Source organism: Lutjanus erythropterus, chromosome 5, assembly GCF_056507025.1.
Source record: "Lutjanus erythropterus isolate fLutEry1 chromosome 5, fLutEry1.hap2, whole genome shotgun sequence".
NCBI classification, from domain to species: Eukaryota; Metazoa; Chordata; class Actinopteri; order Lutjaniformes; family Lutjanidae; genus Lutjanus; species Lutjanus erythropterus.
In genome coordinates this window covers 15,159,733-15,170,891 of record NC_139321.1, presented here as the reverse complement: position 1 = coordinate 15,170,891, position 11,159 = coordinate 15,159,733, and positions in this window count along the sequence as shown.

Sequence of the window (11,159 nt, the reverse complement as noted above, 5' to 3'; positions counted from 1 at the left end):
GATGTTAAATTCACTCCTACGTTGCTCGAGTTGACCTACACAGTAACCCTGACAAATATATGAGGTAAATAATCCTAACGCATTACTTTAGAATGCATCAAATAAATACATTCCTGCAGAAAAGAAAACTCTCCACTTGGTTTGGCCCAGTGATGTCAGCTATGACATCATCAACACCATAAAATCAAGAAATGGTTGGCACTCCCTTCCTGAACAATTGCCCTGCATGGTGGGTCTCAACAAGGAACAAACAAAGGTACATATAAACAGAGCAACAAATGATCATTAGTTATAATGATCTTTACAAAAAATAAACACAAAGAATTTACAAATAATAGTGTAATAGTGGTTTATGAGTCATAGTATCCCAGAAGTACATATTTCGACAAAAAGCTGTACAGTGTCAAAGTATCGGGTACTTTTATTTCTAAAGCTTGGATCTTGTCAATATATTTTAGCACTACTTTTTAGCACATATTTTCAAAACAACTGTATCAATCAATGAGAGGGAAAAAGGTTATACTACAGTGTACCCAACTCTGTACCCACCACTACACATCTGATTTAGTTCTGTTTTCCAATACAATGTTATGATGGTCAGTTTGAGAATTCTTTTATTGTCAGGTAGAAGATTTGAAAATTCCTTGTTAATTGATGATCACACAAAAAAACATCTTTGCTTGAAGATAAAGGTAAATAAACAAATATTTAGGTCACAGTTTTGCTAGTTCATCCAGCAAATGATGAGACAACCCAAAGCGAGGCGACATAAACGTGCATCAGGCACACAACACGGTGATGCAGGATGTAAGGCATCAACCTGGGAAAAATATTAGAGAGTCCCAGTCTATCTGTATACAGATACAGACACAGATAATTTTGTTGGTTGAGCAGATACAGATAATGACGCCTCTCTGTACCTCTAATGCACAGAATGTATTTAATAAGTATGATAGAGAGGTGTAAAGAGGCATAAAGTAAACAGAAACAGAGGTAAATACATACAAAACAAAGAAAAAAACAGAGGGAAAGGTTTCCAAGCAACATCGTGTACAACCAATGTGTACATTCAATCAGAGTAATGAAAAAAAGACAAAACATGGCAAAACAAAAACAAAATTAATATGTACATAATAAAAATAGATGTAACAGTAATAATAATATGCAAGCCAGTTATAGTTGCTAAGAGTGATTAGAGCACACACGTGTATTTATAATTGACAGAGAAAAGACAAGTGAGAAAGAAAACAGCAATTAAAAGTTCTAACAACAGTGAAGTTAGTACCTCTTGGCTCCGTCCATTATACCATGGGGGGACCTGGGCTCCAGCAGAGGTCAGCCGGTTTGGGCCGCTGTTTCGGGCTCTGCCTTGGGCCTCCGTCTCTCGCCCTCGCCCTGCCCTGCAGCCCCCACTCGAGACGACCACAAGCACAACTGGTGGGATGATTTTGTGAAAATTCACCAAACTTAACTGGAAGGAGGAGGTAATGAGTCCAGAATAAAATGCATTATTCAGATAAATTAATTAATTAAAATAAATACATAATAATCAAACTAATCACAACAGCAACAATTCTGTTAATAACTGTGGACAGGTAAAATTGAGTAAAGCAAATAAATCACTCATTCTTGACAAATGGGACAAAATCGTATTTTGAGTTTCACTTTTCAATTATGCTAAAAAACTATATTTTAAAAGAAATATTAAATTATTAAACCTTGAAACGGGTCAACCTCCTAGTCACTGAATTTATTATTAAATGTAGGAGTCAACCTGATTATGTCACATGTTACATTTTCTCATTTCACAACACACTTTTAGTGAGCAGCCATTTTATTTTTTAAAGTCGTTCAGAGTTCTCTCAATGTTAATCAAAACACACATTTTTTTCACAGGGAGTTGACATGTTATGGTTGACAGACATCTATTAGCAATATTATTTGAATTATGAATTATAATATATTTGAATTATATTATGAATTTGCAGAAAAATAGAAACTTTAGCAGTGCTTAAGCAGAATTCCTGACCTCAAATCAGGTGAGACAGGGGTCCTTAGGGTATAGCAAAAAGTTTCTTATGCCTGTTTAAATCATGTGTTTGTTAAAAAAAACAAACAAACAAAAAAAAAAACTGATGAAGTTAATGGAAATCACGCAACTTTCAAGGGCCAATGTTTTCATTAAAAATCGATTTTCAAACAGATGATTATAATTGCATGTTATCAGTAGATATTCTTTGTTTTAGATTTTGAGGACTTTTATCACATTTTTAATTGTAATAATAATAATAGTGTTAGTAGTAGTTTTAGTAGTAGTATTTTCTTTTTTTTAAGGTTTGTAGGGGGTAGGACATGATTTGCCCCAGTTCTCAAGAATGGGTGAAATACATAAGTAGGCACTGAAAAAAAAGATGTAAGTAAATAAGTGAGCGGATGAATGAGTGATCATGTGAGTGAGCATGTACCTTCATTTGATGATATGATATATTTTGGCTGCCTGATTTCGTTGATTTGGCTGATTTTGTCTTTTTTTTCTTTTTTGACGTTTATGCTTCTGTCCGTCTGCACAAGGTGTTTTATTTTGAAAATATATTGGATGCTCTTTGCTGTCCCTGTATCGGACTTCCTGCCAGCTCAATCTGCTCTGTGCAACTGACAGACAAGCTGCTGGTGGCTTGTGTTTACAGAGGAGTGACAGTTTTGGGGACTCAAAACCCCAATAGGGTTAGTTACAGGAGGTGGCAGGGAGACGTCCCAGATGACCGCTACTGATTTTCTGATGATTTTAGCTATTAAGATGCTTCCACACCTGAAAGTCAGAGGTTGAAGATTTTGTTACATTGAATTCATACAGTATGATTCAGCTAGTTATGAAAGAGTTATATATTTATAATTCATGGCATTCATATTGTTCGGTATCCAGCCACGGGTGTTGTGATTGTTGGCTCTCTTGTAGCCATGGTATTATGTATTGTTTGGATTGTCTGGATTGTGAGATGATGGAGGGTTATTAATATGTGAAAAGCAATTCCTTTAGACATCCACAGTATTTACATCTCAGCATCATATATAGTGCAAACTGTATTAATATTTCAAAGTGCATACATGCATCCAGTATACTAGAAACCTGTACATGATCTCATTATGATGACATGTATTGTTGATGATTCGTCATGAGTTCCACCTGGTGAAGTCTATGGAGGCTTACTTAGTATCGTTACTTACTATCTTATTTATCTACTTATAATACAGCAGCTGCAAATAGTAAAAAAGTCAATTCAGTTCTCAAAATGTTTATATAGTAATCAATACGCTTAAGCTCATTATGATGGCATGCACAGTTTGTATACTGTAATTCATTAAAACCTAATGCTGGACTGTTTCCCAACAGCATTCACTCTAATTGCATTAATTGCAATGGATGAAGTTCATCCAGAAGTCATGCCAGTAAGCAACAATGTACAAAGCATCCACACACATTTTTCAGGAATAGCTTCTCTATTTTATTTGCTACTAATAAGAGCAGACTGTAAGTAAAGTCTTACCATCATTATGTTTCTTTCCTCCGAACTGCTAGAGTACTTGTTTGACATAAATTGCTAATGCACAATAGTGGTATATTAATATTATTCTTAGATCTGGATGTGTTTTTGCAGAAGAAAAAAAAAATGGTTTTACTGATGCTTTCAGTTCAAAGAATTAGTAGATTACATTTTGCACTCCTGAGTGGTCATCGCCCAGTACAGTAGAGTGTGCACTAAAAGCCTCTAGCTCATGTGTTTGTGGAAATGAGTAAAGAAAAATGACTGTACGGTAAGAGCACTCTATGTGGTGTACATAGTTGTTTTAGAGTTTACATCCATGTCAGCTTTAATCCTATTTTCTCTCCTCTCCCCGCCCTCTTTTTATGACCCAAAATGTTCTGTTTGTCCCTCATGGACACGTCATGCTTAACTCCATATCTTCCACATAGATGATCTAATTAGATAATGATAATAAATTTACATATTAACAAGGAGTGGTTCTTCTTTTACTGGAGTTCCTGATGCCTTAAGACATGGACCATGTGTTAACAAAGACACATTTTCTAATTGATGAATTAATTATCTAATAATCTCATTAGTGTAACTGGCTATGTTTAATATGTCACAGTGATTATGGATATGAGGCAGCTTATGAGGCTCGTAGGGGGAATGTAAAGCTCAAAATGTGAAGTTGCTGTTCTGATTTTTTTCAGTTTAAATGAAGAAAACAGAAAGGGCATGAACAAAATATAAAACAAATTACATAATGATTGCTGTTGTGTTTTTAACTGAAGCATGTCAAAAGGAAACATTTAGAAAAATGCAGCCTGCTGAAGTTTCTATTATAGGCTCATTTTTGTCCACCTCTATGAAGTATAAATAGCTCACATTTCAGTCTAAATTCTTTCTTTCCTCCTTTCTCTTGTTCTTCTTTCTTCCTTGGGTAATTTGGCGTGACTGATCACAAATGTGCTGCCAATGTTGAACCTTATTTTTCCTTGATTTGAAAACTAAAGCTGTTCTTTCTTATTTAAGCTCTCAATTGCATTCACAATTTAAGAACAGGACATGGCGAAAGAAAGCAATTATGGAGTATTATAAAACACATTTATTCCAGTCCATTCTCGGCAATCTGCATACAAATAACACAACTTAAGACTTTGAAATTGCATGCTGTACCAGCCCCCAAGAGGCCACGGTTCATGTACTATTTGAAACAAAAAGTCAATGTTATTTATAGTTGTTGCATCACGCAACATACCTCATTGACGTCATGTCTCTTATGTCATGTTCTTATTTTAATCCAAATCTTTCTTTAATTTATTCGTCATCAGAGATTATGGAATCATGTCAAGCTGAAATACTCTCTACTTTGACAACCCCCTTTGAAATTTGTATTCCAGACCTGAATAACTGTTGTTAGCTGCCTGTTCCACATTAATTAGAGTTCAAATTAATGTTGAATGTTCACCGAATGAGTAAATATCTGTTTGTGAGGAATAAAAAATTTATGATCTTGTAGAAGGCATAGGTGTTGATAACTGTTAAATTGAGCAAAATGTTAATGGAGTTTGGCAGGCGGTGAGACAGACAGCTACTTAACTCAAAGTCCAGAGTGTGTATTTTCAGAGCAGTGGGATTTTGCTTTCAGGATAACAGGCTTAACTTTACAATGACAGACAATTGACAGTTATAAACAACTGATCAACTTACAGTGGAGGATTTGTCACGTTGTTGTGCACGTCTTGCACTCCTGCTGTATTCATGCAGCATGTCTGAGCTTCCCAGAGGGAATACAACTCGCTTCAAGTATGGATCGTGATTTGGATTATTTTAATTATTTAATACACAGTCTATGGTTCCAACTCACTATTTGGACTGTTCTACTCATTTTTGCACACACACAATTAATGGTGCAAAACTGGACAATACCATATGCACTGCACACTATTTGAAAGTGTAAAGTGTTATTTGTATGGGGATTAAAGAGACTGGGTTGATTTATTCTTAGTTGTTCTGTAGGGGTGTTCACCTTTCCACAGATGAATTCATGAACCACTTTCCATCCTTCAGTTCCAGGCACTGGAGCCTACATCTGAAGTACATAAAGCATCAAGCTTACAAAAGCTTTACATCTACTGCTCTGCAATAACTACCTATTTGGTATTCTAAATTGAAATGAGGCAAATCATGTCAACAGAAAGTAAAACTTTTTTTTTTTTTGGGTTGAGTCAAGTTCTAAAGTAAGATGTTGTGAGAGGCTGTGCTTCAGCACCACGGACAGCGCCACAGCAGTGACAGAGGGACTAAAGCCTTCATAAAAGTCACATACTCTCAGAGCAAAACTAAATTCAATATTTACTTAGAGACAAAACTGACATCTCTGTAAAAGCTGGCAAAATATGTCATCGAGCATGTCACAGCCTGAGGGGTAACCAGTGAAATGACACATGAAACTGTATTGAATGAAACATGATGAAACTGTACTGAGCTCCCCTCAAAATCTTACTCCTTTTTGATTTGTCTGTAGTGCCTGTCTGGCAATGATTCAACCAAGGCACAGCCACAATCTCTAGGCACGCCTCTGTCCATCCGTATCCACTCTTGAATCCTTCTCCTGAATACTTTACCTCTACCTTTAAATAGGCCCATGTCTGCGTGCCAGATTATTTAGCTATTTTAGTTTTTTTTTTTTTTTTTGTAGTCCGTTATTGCACTCCCATTACAAGACTGAGAAGAGCTACACACTAATATTCATATCGAGCACTCCAGCTGCATAATGATTTCACTTGATATCCAGGGACAAGGCATGAATTTTTCATCATTTTCTTGGCAAAAAAGATTATCAAACATGAGCCAGAGTTAGTGGAATGCCTTTATAAGTAATTGGTTTTGGGTAAAAGGAGGGAGATTTAACTTGTTTTGATTAGTTTTCTACATTAATACTCATCAAATGCAAAAGTGTTACCGCACCTGCTGCAAACTTTGGAGTTGTCAAGACAAAGTTTTCTCATTTAGCACTCAAATATTTAGTCAGATATCTATAGCAAGGACGGTACTGGTGTTTAACTATATTTTCATCATTCAAATATCTCTGGAATAGTCGTCCTCATCAGACTTTCTAAATTTCTAAAATGTACAGAGTTACAAAAATCAAGACAGTGACAAGGCAAACATTGAAAAGAGCAATCTGGGGAAGTGACAAGCCACTTCTCAGACTATGTGACTCGTCATCCTTGGAGTAGATGGCCAACATCATGCTGGCTTGTGAGCTAAGAAAAAGAGACGTGAACAAAAGTAACTCAAAACCTAGTATATGGCTGGACTGTGGATGGACAATGTGCTAAACTGTGTCCAGACAGTCAGTGGTAGTGACTATAATGTGAATTCCTTGTTATTAAAGAAGCAATATGTAGGAATTGCACATGCAAAAATTAGTACATCAGTCTAAATAGTCAGTTAGAGCCACAGACTGTACATTAAATAGGCTGAAATCCTATTAAAGATACAGTCTATGGTTGGAGTGAGTTGTTTCCTCCTGTCCCCTCCTCCCCAGACTCGAGGAAGATCAGGCTGGCTGCAGGTGTACAGCAGGAGCGCCACAGCATTGCAGGAAGTGAAAATCATAAATCAACAATAACAAGCAACAACGGCTGTTTATAACTGTCAGTTATTTGTCAATGCAAAGTTAAGCCTGTTATCCTGAAAGAAAGGCCATGCTCTGAAAATACACACTCTGGACTTAAATGGCTTCCTCTCTGCCAGACTCCATTCACTTTTTTATTCAGTTTAAGCAATAAAAACATCTACTCCTTCTAAAAAATTATTAATGATTTCCTAGGACTCATAAACAGACATTTGCTCATTCAGCAAACATTCAGCATTAATTTGAACTCTAAACAACGTGAAACGGGCACAGTTGTTCTGTCTCAGAATACAAATTTCAAAGAACATCATGGCTGAAACACTGATGTGAGAGAAGAGAATATTTCACTAAGCAAGTGGAATAACTCATGTCCTGTCAAGGGCTGTTATGTACTGGTACATAGTTTCTGTATTATTATTATTATTATTATTATTATTATTATTATTATTATTATTATTATTATTATTTATTTATTTTTATTAATTAATTAATTTATTTATTTATTTATTTATTTTATTTTATTTATTTATTTTATTGTGGTTGTTGTTGTTGTTGTTGTTTTTGTTTTATGTCTTTTATGTCAATTTTGCTAAAATGTAGGGAGTTAAAGGAAAGAGTTCTCAGGAAAAGAAATACTCAAATAAAGCACAGATACCTGAAAAATTACTGTAGTCCAGTAATGAAGTATTTGTGCTTAGTCAATTAGTTATTACCTGTCTCTGTCTAAGATGGAAAAAATTGTGCCCTATCAGCCTTGCTTTCATCAGGCAAGGCTGATAGGGCCCAGTCTAAATTTGGCTGGTGTGATTGTTCTATAGCCATTACCCTGTGAAATCAACATTTACTTAATTATGACAAGTTAAAGCACTTTAATTGAATTCATGATATAATTGCTTTGTTTCAACCCTGTCAGTAAATTATAGTGTCCATTCCTTCCTTAGTAGGTTCAAATTTAGCCAATTGGAATAACTCACACGTCCTGTCAGGGGTTGCCTCGGGGCAGAGCAACGTCACACATTTCAGTGTTCTCAGATGTATCTGTCTCAGGGTGGGGAGGAAAATGCTTGTCACAGGCCATGGGAGGACAGTAGCCACCGCATGTCCCTTCACATAAACGCATTGGGACTGCTGACTATATGGAAGGTGTTTTGATGTTTTACCCCTCTGCTGGAGAATTGCCACATTTTGATTCATACAGACAACAAAACAGCAGCAGCTTACATGCATCGCCAAGGGGGAGTTCTCAGCTCGGCGTCTCAGAAAGGCCAGAGAGCCACTGCGCTAGGTGCACACACAGCGAATTGAACACAGCAGCATGTCGGCGCACAGAGAGCTGTTTTCTGTCCCGCTCTGCTCCATGCTGGACTGTTCGAGTACATACCCATCATCTCACATCTTCTCACAGCAGGCGTCCTGACATTCCCTCTTGTTTAATAACAAGTGTGCAGTGTTTCTGTGCCACCTGTGTGCTCTGACAGATTTTGATGCAGTATCGGGCGGTGACGCACTGATGAGGTATGGACTGGTCATTGTGTCACACAGTGGGGCACAGACCACATCCTGCTTTGCACTTATAACTGCAGCCTGATAGCACTCACCATTATATAAAGATGGATGACAGGGCAGCTCCTCAAAAGTGAAGCCACTTTTGAGGTTTTAATTAGTTATTTGTTGCTGCAAAACAGGTTTTCATGTCATGATTGAAAACTGAGTCCTGCTCACAACTGAGTAGGCTAGTTGTATGGGTTGGACCTCAATGCTGCACCTCAAATCCAGATCACTTTTACACAGACTGGATCCAAATGACATCACAAGCGCAAGATGGCAGCTTTCATATCCAGGATGTTTTTGCTTAAAGTGGAGACATGTTGTCCATCTTTACACAATGTCAGTGGTAAAATCACTCTTTGCTGGCTGTGCTACTGTTTTCCAATAGAGGAAGCAGTGATGTCCAACGTGGCAAGACCCTTCTTGTGGCACACCTCTCAGAACCATTTCAACTATTCTCAAAATGACTTCCGCATTGGCCTTGGTTGTTGCCACCACCTTTCAAAGCACAACCAACAAGATAACAGCTGCATGTGATGTAGCCAGAGGCAATACATGCAATCAGAGTAGACCAAATTAAAAAAGTAAACCAACAAATAAAAGTTCCAGTGCACACCGGGATGCTAGAATTGCTAGAACTTAATTTATTGCGGTCAACAAATGGTGTAGCTTCATCACTCAGTGACAGACTTTTGTTTTCAGAGGGCTGGGAACAGCTGCTTTGCTGTGATCCAGCCATAAACACGGCCAGATACAATGAATACTGTTTTTTGTTGTGAGGAGCTGAGAACATGATTTCATGTTAATGTCTCATGCAGGACCATTACTGTGCGGCTTGTGGTGTAAAATGATGTAGGGAATGCTTTCCAAGCACACATTAAGCTCTTTAGTATGAAGAAAACATCACTTGAATGTGACACATTATACTTAGACATTGTTGCTGAGATAGTTTTGTTTCATAGCCAAGCATGAAAGTAAATGGACACTTTCAGTAGGATAATGATGCTTCAGACGCATGTTCCACAACCTTATAATTAAGTCTCCAGATCTGAACCTCATAAATACTCTATAGAATGAGGTGAAATAGGATATTTGCAATTCAAATATTCTGCTGAAGCATCTACAGGAATCAAGTCACTATCAAGTCATCGTGGAGCTGGAACATTTCTGGCACTTTGTTCAACCCATCCAGCCGGTACGCACATTGTATACAAATGATGTCATGGCGGTGCAAATCTGTTTTAGTTTAATCCCCCAATTTCACCCGCTGACAAACTGATGCTGTTAGGGAAACAGGGAGGCTCTTAATTCTCTTGAGTTGAGTAATAGGCAACCATGTCATTCATTGTGGGATTTACAAAAATAGAAGTTGAGAATGGAGTACATTTTTTTTTAACAGCGCCTGTCAGATTGGGTTCATTAGCATGTTTGGGGCCCCAGGGCAAAAACTGTCAAGCCCCTATTGACATCACAAATATTAGTCTCTGTGCATTGTGTATTAATAGGAGTTCTCAACCTTTTTTATACTGTGCACTGTTTTCAGGTTGACAATATTGTTCTAGGGCTGCAACTAATTATGTTTTTTTTTTATTATTATCCATTAATTTGCATTTTTTCCACAATTAATCAATTAATCGTTTAGCACACAAACATTATAAAGAAAGAAAAAATCTGTTTCCCAGGGCCCAAAGTTACAGATTGCTTCTTTTGTCCAAAACCCAAAGACTCTTCATTTACTATCTTAAATGACAACACAGTTTGGCTACTGACATTTTGTAGCCATGGTCGGCTGCTGTTAAGCACCTTTAGAGCCTTTTACAGGATTCTGGTTTTAAAATGTGTCAGATGGAAATATTAAAAAGAATATCAGTATTAGCTAACATTAGCTAGCTACACTTATGAAATCTGAAAGCAAGAGACCAGGTGTTTCAATCTAGTTTTAAATCTGTCACCATTGTCGCTGTAAACAGCAAATATCTAGTGTGAGAACGGAAAGCTTGACAGCCATAGTAACATTAACTAAGTAGGGAGGGGCTTAGCAAAAGGTCAACTGAAGAAATTTCAATAAAGTAATTATTATTGTGTGATATGGACACAATAAAAGTAAAATAAAAGCGTTAAAACAACATTTTAACACAGAATAGCCAACAATGCAGGGCCCACTGCAGCTGTGTTTGTACTGAAGGGATGCAAATTGCAATTTATCTATGAAAACAAAAAAACATTATCTGAACTTATCTGTCTGGGACCTGGGGCAATTACCAGCTTTGCCCATCCAACCTTGGTGAAATTTGTTCATGTAGCACTAATGACTGTTTAAAGTGTGACTGTCTTGCAAGAAGTGGATAAGTACCACCACAGTGCTGTCATTTTGTACCAGCTTAATTTGACCTTAACTACCTTACCTACGGCCCAGAGCTGAGATTTGTCGGTCTAGACCT